The sequence below is a fragment of the Tursiops truncatus genome, chromosome 14 (genome assembly GCF_011762595.2).
Source record: "Tursiops truncatus isolate mTurTru1 chromosome 14, mTurTru1.mat.Y, whole genome shotgun sequence".
Classification (NCBI taxonomy): domain Eukaryota; kingdom Metazoa; phylum Chordata; class Mammalia; order Artiodactyla; family Delphinidae; genus Tursiops; species Tursiops truncatus.
The window spans coordinates 25,099,096-25,107,189 of record NC_047047.1 but is presented as its reverse complement, the minus strand read 5'-3'; positions in this window follow the sequence as shown (position 1 = coordinate 25,107,189).

Below are 8,094 nucleotides of genomic sequence, written 5' to 3'. Positions count from 1 at the left end.
TACCCTGGCTTTCCTTTAATTTCCATTTTCATGGAATACATTTTCCCATCCCCTTACTTTCAGTCTCTGTTTGTCTTTAGATCTAAAGTGAGTGTTCTGTAGGCAGCATATATATTGGTCTTGTTTTTGTATCCATTCAGGCACTGTGTTTGTTGATTGGAGCATTTAGTCCATTTACATTTAAGGTAATTATTGATGAGTATGTATTTATTGCCATTTTGTTCATTGTTTTTGTAGTTCTTATTTGTTCCTTTCTTCTTCTTTTGTTCTCTTGTGATTTGATAACTATCTTTAGTGTTGTGTTTGGATTTCTTTCTTCTTTCCAGGTGTGCATCTATTATAGGGTTTTGGTTTGTGGTTACTGTGTGTGTGTGTACACACACACACACACACACACACACACACACACACATATATATATATATTCATTGTAAGTTGCTGATCTCTTAAGATCAAACACATTTTAACAACCCTGCATTTTTACTTCCCCCTCCATGTTTTACAGTTTTTGATATCATATTTTACATCTTTTTGTTTCATGTATCCCTTAACTACTTATTGTGCATATAGATGACTTTACTATTTTTGTCATTTAACCTTCCTACTAGCTTTATATGTGATTGATTTACTACCTTTACTGTATATATGCCTTTATCAATGAGATTTTTCCTTTCATAACTTTCAAGTTTCTATTTGTGGCCTTTTCTTTTTCTCTTAGAGAAGTCCCTTTAACATTTCTTATAAAGCTGGTTTCGTGGTGCTGAACTGTTTAGCTTTTGCTTGCCTGTAAAACATTTGATCTCTCCATTGAATCTAAATGAAAGCCTTTTTGGGTAGAGTATTCTTGGTTGTAGGTTTCCCCCTTTCATCACTTTAAATATATCATGCCACTACCTTTTGGCCTGCAGAGTTTCTGTTGAAAAATCAGCTGATACCCTCCCACACTTTTTTTTGACCAGTAAAGAATTTTATTAAGGTAGAGGCCAAACAACTTGCTTCTTTGAAAATTTTCACTTAGGAGACCAAAATTTAAGAATTCTGTATATGAAAATTATTTTTAAACAATAGGCCAAAAAGAAGAAAATGAAGAAATAGTACTTTCACATGGAAAAGGCGTTTGAAAATTGCCATTTCCCCTCTTCATATAATACAAACTCATTTAAAATATTTTTCCAAATGTTTTACTATTAAAGATGTATATAAATTGCCTAACACATTTTTAGTTTTTTTTGTAACATCTTTATTGGAGTATAATTGCTTTACAATGGTGTGTTAGTTTCTGCTGTATAACAAAGTGAATCAACAATACATATACATATATCCCCATATCTCCTCCCTCTCGCATTTCCCTCCCAGCCTCCCTATCCCTCCCCTCTAGGTGGTCACAAAGCACCAAGCTGATCTCCCTGTGCTACGTGGCTGCTTCCCACTAGCTATATATTTTACATTTGGTAGTGTATATATGTCCATGCCACTCTCTCACTTTGTCCCAGCTTACCCTTCCCCCTCCGCATGTCCTCAAGTCCATTCTCTATGTCTGTGTCTTTATTCCTGTCCTGCCCCTAGGTTCTTCAGAACCATTTTTTTTCCTTTTAGATTCCATATATATGTGTTAGCATATGGTATTTGTTTTTCTATTTCTGACTTCACTCTGTATGACAGACTCTAGGTGCATCCACCTCATTACAAATAACTCAATTTCGTTTCTTTATATGGCTGAGTAACGTTCCATTGTATATATGTGGCACATCTTCTCTATCCATTCATCTGTCAATGGACACTTAGGTTGCTTCCATGTCCTGGCTATATTAAATAGACTTGCAATGAACATTGTGGTACATTACACTTTTTGAATTATGGTTTTCTCAGGGTATATGCCCAGTAGTGGGATTGCTGGGTTGTATGGTAGTGCTAGTTTTAGTTTTTTAAGGAACCTCCATACTGTTCTCCAGAGTGGCTGTATCAATTTACATTCCCACCAACAGTGCAAGAGGTTTCCCTTTTCTCCACACCCTCTCCAGCATTTATTGTTGTAGGTTTTTTTGATGATGGCCATTCTGACTGGTGTGAGGGGATACCTCATTGTAGTTTTGATTTGCATTTCTCTAATGATTAGCGATGTTGCGCATCCTTTCATGTGTTTGTTGGCAATCTGTATATCTTCTTTGGAGAAATGTCTATTTAAGTCTTCTGTCCATTTTTGGATTGGGTTGTTTGTTTTTTGATATTGAGCTGCATAAGCTACTTGTAAATTTTGGAGATTAATCCTCTGTCAGTCGCTTCGTTTGCAAATATGTTCTCCCATTCTGAGGGTTGTCTTTTCGTCTTGTTTATCGTTTCCTTTGCTGTGCAAAAGCTTTGAAGTTTCATTAGGTCTCATTTGTTTATTTTTATTTCCATTTCTCTAGGAGGTGGGTCAAAAAGGATCTTGCTGTGATTTATGTCATAGAGTGTTCTGCCTATGTTTTCCTCTAAGAGTTTTATAGTGTCTGGCCTTACATTTAAGTCTTTAATCCATTTTGAGTTTATTTTTGTGTATGGTGTTACGGACTGTTCTAATTTCATTCTTTTATATGTAGCTGTCCAGTTTTCCCAGCACCACTTATTGAAGAGGCTGTCTTTTCTCCATTGTATATTCTTGCCTCTTTTATCAAAAATAAGGTTACCAGGGCTTCCCTGGTGGTGCAGTGGTTGAGAGTCCGTCTGCCAATGCAGGGGACACAGGTTCGTGCCCCGGTCTGGGAAGATCCCACATGCCATGTAGCGGCTGGGCCCGTGAGCTATGGCCACTGAGCCTGTGTGTCTGGAGCCTGTGCTCTGCAGTGGGAGAGGCCACAACAGTGAGAGACCTGCGTACCGCAAAAAAACACAAAAAACAGAAAAACAAAACAAAAAAAAATAAGGCGACCATATGTGTGTGGGTTTATCTCCAGGTTTTCTATCCTGTACCATTGATCTGTATTTCTGTTTTTGTGCCAGTACCATACTGTCTTGATTACTGTAACTTTGTAGTATAGTCTGAAGTCTGGGAGCCTGATTCCTCCAGCTGTTTTTCTTTCTCAAGATTGCTTTGGCTATTCGGGGTGTTTTGTGTTTCCATACAAATTGTGAAATTTTTTGTTCTAGTTCTGTGAAAAATGCCCTTGGTAGTTTGATAGGGATTGCATTGAGTCTGTAGATTCTTTGGCTAGTATAGTCATTTTCACAATGTTGATTCTTCCAATCCAAGAACATGGTATATCTCTCCATCTGTTTGTACCATCTTTAATTTCTTTCATCAGTGTCTTATCGTTTTCTGCATACAGGTCTTTTGTCTCCTTAGGTAGGTTTATTCCTAGGTATTTTATTCTTTTTGTTGCAGTGGTAAATGGGCGTGTTTCCTGAATTTCTCTTTCAGATTTTTCATCATTAGTGTATAGGAATGCAAGAGATTTCTGTGCATTAATTTTGTACCCTGCTATTACCAAATTCATTGATTAGCTCTAGTAGTTCTCTGGTAGTATCTTTAGGATTCTCTATGTATATTATCATGTCATCTGCAAACAGTGTCATCAGCTGATACCCTTATGGGAGTTCCCTCATATGTAACTTGGTGCTTTTCCCTTGCTGCTTTTTTTTTTTAAGATTTTTTTTTGATATGGACCATTTTAAAAGTCTTTATTGAATTTGTCTCAACATTGCTTCTATGTTCTGGTTTTTTGGCCCCAAGGCACTTGGGATCTAGCTCCCCAACCAGGGATTGAACCCACATCCCCTGCATTGGAAGACAAAGTCTTAATGACTGGACCACAAGGTAAGTCCCTCCCTTGCTGCTTTTAATATTCTCTGTTTATCTTTAATTTTTGCCATTTTAATTACAATGCTTCTTGGTGTGATCCTCTTTGAGCTGATCCTGTTTGGGAGTCTTTGTGCTTCCTGGACCTAGATGTCTGTTTCCTTTCCCAGGAAGGGAAATATTCAACTATTAGGTCTTCGGATATGTTATCTGCCCTTTTCTCTCTCTCTTCTCCTTCTGGGACCCCTATAATGTGAATGTTACTATCCTTGATGTTGTCTTAGAGGTCTCTTAAACTGTCCTGACTTATTTTTATTCTTTTTTTCTGTTCAGCCTCAGTGATTTCTTCTACTCTGTCTTCCAGCTCACTGATCCATTCTTCTGTATCACTGAATTTACTGTTGATTACTTCTAGTGTATTTTTCATTTCAGTTATTGTATTCTTCATGTATATTTGGTTGTTCTTCATATTTGCTAACTCTTTGTTTAAAACTTTTAACTTCTTATTCTGTTCATCCAATCCTTTCCTGGGTTCTTTGAACATCTTTATGATCATTATCTTGAACTATTTATTGGGTAGATTGTCTGTCTTCATTTCACTTAGTTCTTCTTCTGGGGTTTTATCTTGTTCCTTTGTTTGGAACATATTCCTGTGTCACCTCATTTTGCCTAGTTTGCTGTTTTTATTTCTGTGTATGTGGTAGGTTGGTTATATTTCCCAACGTTGGAGAAGTGACTTTTTGTAGAGACCTCCTATGCATCCCAGCAGCAACTGCCCTCTGGTCACCAGAGTTATGCTCTGGTGTGCCCCCTATTTGTGCTGCACGGGTCCTTCTGTTGGGCAGACTATTGTGGGCATCCTGATAGGTGTGGCTGGCCCCCACTCTAGTTGGTTGCCAGGCTTGAATTGTGCATAGGCGGCCACTGGTGGGTGAGGCCAGGTTCTGGAGTGGGTGGTTGCAGGGCTGGAAGGGGGGGTTCCTGGATCTAGTGTCAGCCTGCTGGTGGGTGGGGCTGGGCCTCAGGGGGTCCCAGGTCTAGTGCTGGGTCACTGGTTGGTGGAACCAGGTTCCTGGGTCTCTGATTGCAGGGCCCTGTTGGTGGGGGGGTCCCAGAGCTGGTGTTGGGCTGCTCATGGGCAGGGCTGGATCCTGGAGTGGCTGACAAAAGAGCCCATGATGTCCCAGTGCTTGTGTTGGCCTGCTGATGGGCAGGGCTCGAGTCCAGAGTCCTGGGGCTGGTGCCTGCCTACTGGTGCATGGGCTGGGTCCTGATATGGCAGGCTGAGAGGCTGAGTTCCTGCACTGTGGTGGGTGGAGCCAGGTCCTGGGGTCTCTGGGTTCAGGGCTTTGGGTCCTGGAATTGGTATCAGCCCACTGGTGGGCAGGGCCAAGGCCAAGGGGTCCTGGGGTTGGTGCCTACCCACTGGTGGGTGAGGCTGGCCACCGGGCTAGTGCCAGCCTACTGATAGACAGAGCCATGTCTCAGGGTCTCTGGCTGCAGGGCCTTGGGGGGTTCTGGGGCTAGTGCCGGCACACTCGTGTTCAGGGCCTGGTCCTGGGCCCTCTAGTGGACAGAACTGTGTCCAGGGGTGGCTGCAGGCTCAAAGGGTCTTAAGGCAGCAGGCAGGCTGGTGGGTGGGGCTGTGTCTCCACCTGGCTAATTGCTTGGCCTGACATATCCTAGTACTGGTGCCAAAAGGCTGGTGGCTGGGGAAGGATCTTGGTGCTAATAAATTGGAGGGCAGATTCCAAAATGGCACTTGGTAGCACCAGTGTCCACATGGTAGAATGAGCTCCTCAAAATGGCTGCTGCCAGTGTCTATGTCTCCAGTTGCCTCCAGCATCTCAGGGAGGCTCTCCAAGATCAGCAGGTGGGTCTGACTCAGGATACTTTCTTTTTAAAAATAATTAATTAATATTTGGCTGCATTGGGTCTTCATTGCTGTGCGTGGGCTTTCTTTAGTTGTAGCGAGCAGGGGCTACTCTTTGTTGCAGAGCACGGGTTCTAGGCCTGCGCACTTCAGTAGTTGTGGCACGCAGGCTCTAGAGCGCAGGCCCAGTAGTTGCAGTACATGGGCTTAGCTGTTCCATGGCACGTGGGATCTTCCTAGACCAGGGCTCGAACCTGTGTCCCCTGCATTGGTAGGCGGATTCTTAACCCCTGTGCCACCAGGAAAGTCCCAACATACTTTCAAATTACTGCTTCTGCCCTGGGTCCCAGAGCACGTGAGATTTTGTGTGCATCATTTAAGAATAGAGTCTCTATTTCCCACAGCCCTCTGGTTCTCCTGAAAGTAAGCCCTGCTAGCCTTCAAGGCCAAATGTTTTGGGGGCTCATCTTCCCAGCGCAGGACCCCTGGGCTGGTGAGCCTGATGCGGGGCTTGGACCACTTGCTACTTGGGCAGGATCTGAGAACCTCTGCTATTGTAATTATCCTCCTGTTTGTGGGTCACCCACTCAGGAATATGGGTCTTGACTATACTGCATCTCCGCCCCTTCTACATGTCTTGTTGTGGTTCCTTCTTTATATCTTTAGTTGTAGAAGATCTTTTCCACTAGTCTTCTGGTTTTTCTCATCAATAGTTGCTCTGTAAATAGTTGTAATCTTGATGTGCCCAGGGGAGAAGGTGAGCTCAGAGTCTTCTTACTCTACCATCTTTGCCACTCCCCTAGTATAAGTCAGTCACTCTTTTATTCAATAAATATCTGTTGAGGGCAAACTATGTGTCAGGCACTGTGCTAGGACTGGGATATAGTGGACACACAAACAATGGTCCTTGCCTTCATGGAAGTTAGAGTCTGCCCTCAGAAAGCTCTTTTAAGTCTTTTTTCAAACTTCTACATTCCAAGAGGATCTGCCCCTTCTCTACTCATACTCATTTTCATTTACCTGCTGTTGATTCCTATAGTACCTCTGACAAAATCCAGTAGGGATAGGAGCCTCATGGTCCTCATCAATTATCTGGTCTGGGTCTTCAACTCTATCTGTTTGAATGAGAATTCTTCTCTGAATTAGCCCACAGGAGAGGAAAAGATAATGCTAGTACCAAACCAGAAATGGGCAAGCACTTTCTCCTGTTTCCGTCTTGATTATTGTTTCTTTACTCCTCTCAAGTTATTTGTTTGAGTTGCAGGTTGGGGAAGAGAAGGTCAGCTTACCAATGAGTGGTTCAGGATAGGTTAGAACCAATAGGAAAAGAGTTACTTGCTTATGTTCTAGTCTCATAACCACTTTTCTCCCCTCAACTGCTCCTCATTGTAAAACTAGAAATATTTAACCCAGGTGTCCCAGGTATTGTAATCTAATGTCCAACAGACTTCCTATGTTTCAATATAAAGGATAGCTTCTCAACAGGTCTTCTTTCATACATAGTCCAAATTTATATTCTTGTCTCTAATCTCCAGATTAGACACTTATGTTGGAAATATCTTTAAAAAATATATTTGGTCATGCCATCCCTTGACTTAAAAACTGTGTTTCCTTTTGGTTACAAGGTCTATTATAACTGACACCACCTCCAACAATATGCTTACTAACTCCGCACCATCCATTGCTCCTAGCTACAATAAATTTCTCTATGTCTCTCTATAAGTTGTTTTATCCACCTGAAGTAGCATTCATTGGAAAATGTGCCAAGGACTGTTCCATACATGGGGGAGTATGACTTGATTCCTTGAAGACCCCACTAAAGTCTAATCATACTTATAAACTTTTGCACAGTGAAGGAAACCATAAACAAAATGAAGAGACAACCTACGGAATGGGAGAAAATGTTTGCTAACAATGCAAGCAACAAGGGCTTAATTTCCCAAATATACAAACAGTTCAATATCAAGAAAACAAACACCCAATAAAAAATGGGCAGAAGACCTAAACAGACATTTCTCCAAAGAAGACATACAGATGGCCAACAGGCACGTGACAAGATGCTCAACACCACTAATTATTAGAGAAATGCAAATAACTACAATGAGGTATCACCTCACACCAGTCAGAATGGCCATCATCCAAAAATCTACAAACAATAAATGCTGGAGAGAGTTTGGAGAAAAGGGAACCCTCTTGCACTGTTGGTTAGAATGTAAGTTGGTGCAGCCACTATAGAGAATAGTATGGAGGTTCCTTAAAAAACTAAAAATACACCTACCATATGATCCTGCAATCACACTCTTGGGTATATATGCAGAAAACCCCTCTAATTTGAAAAGATAATGCACCCCAATGTTCATAGCACTGTTTACAATAGCCAAGACATGCAAATTGGAGTTTTTGGAGCGACCTTTGCAAACCTGTCACTCAGGGTCCTGGAGTGACA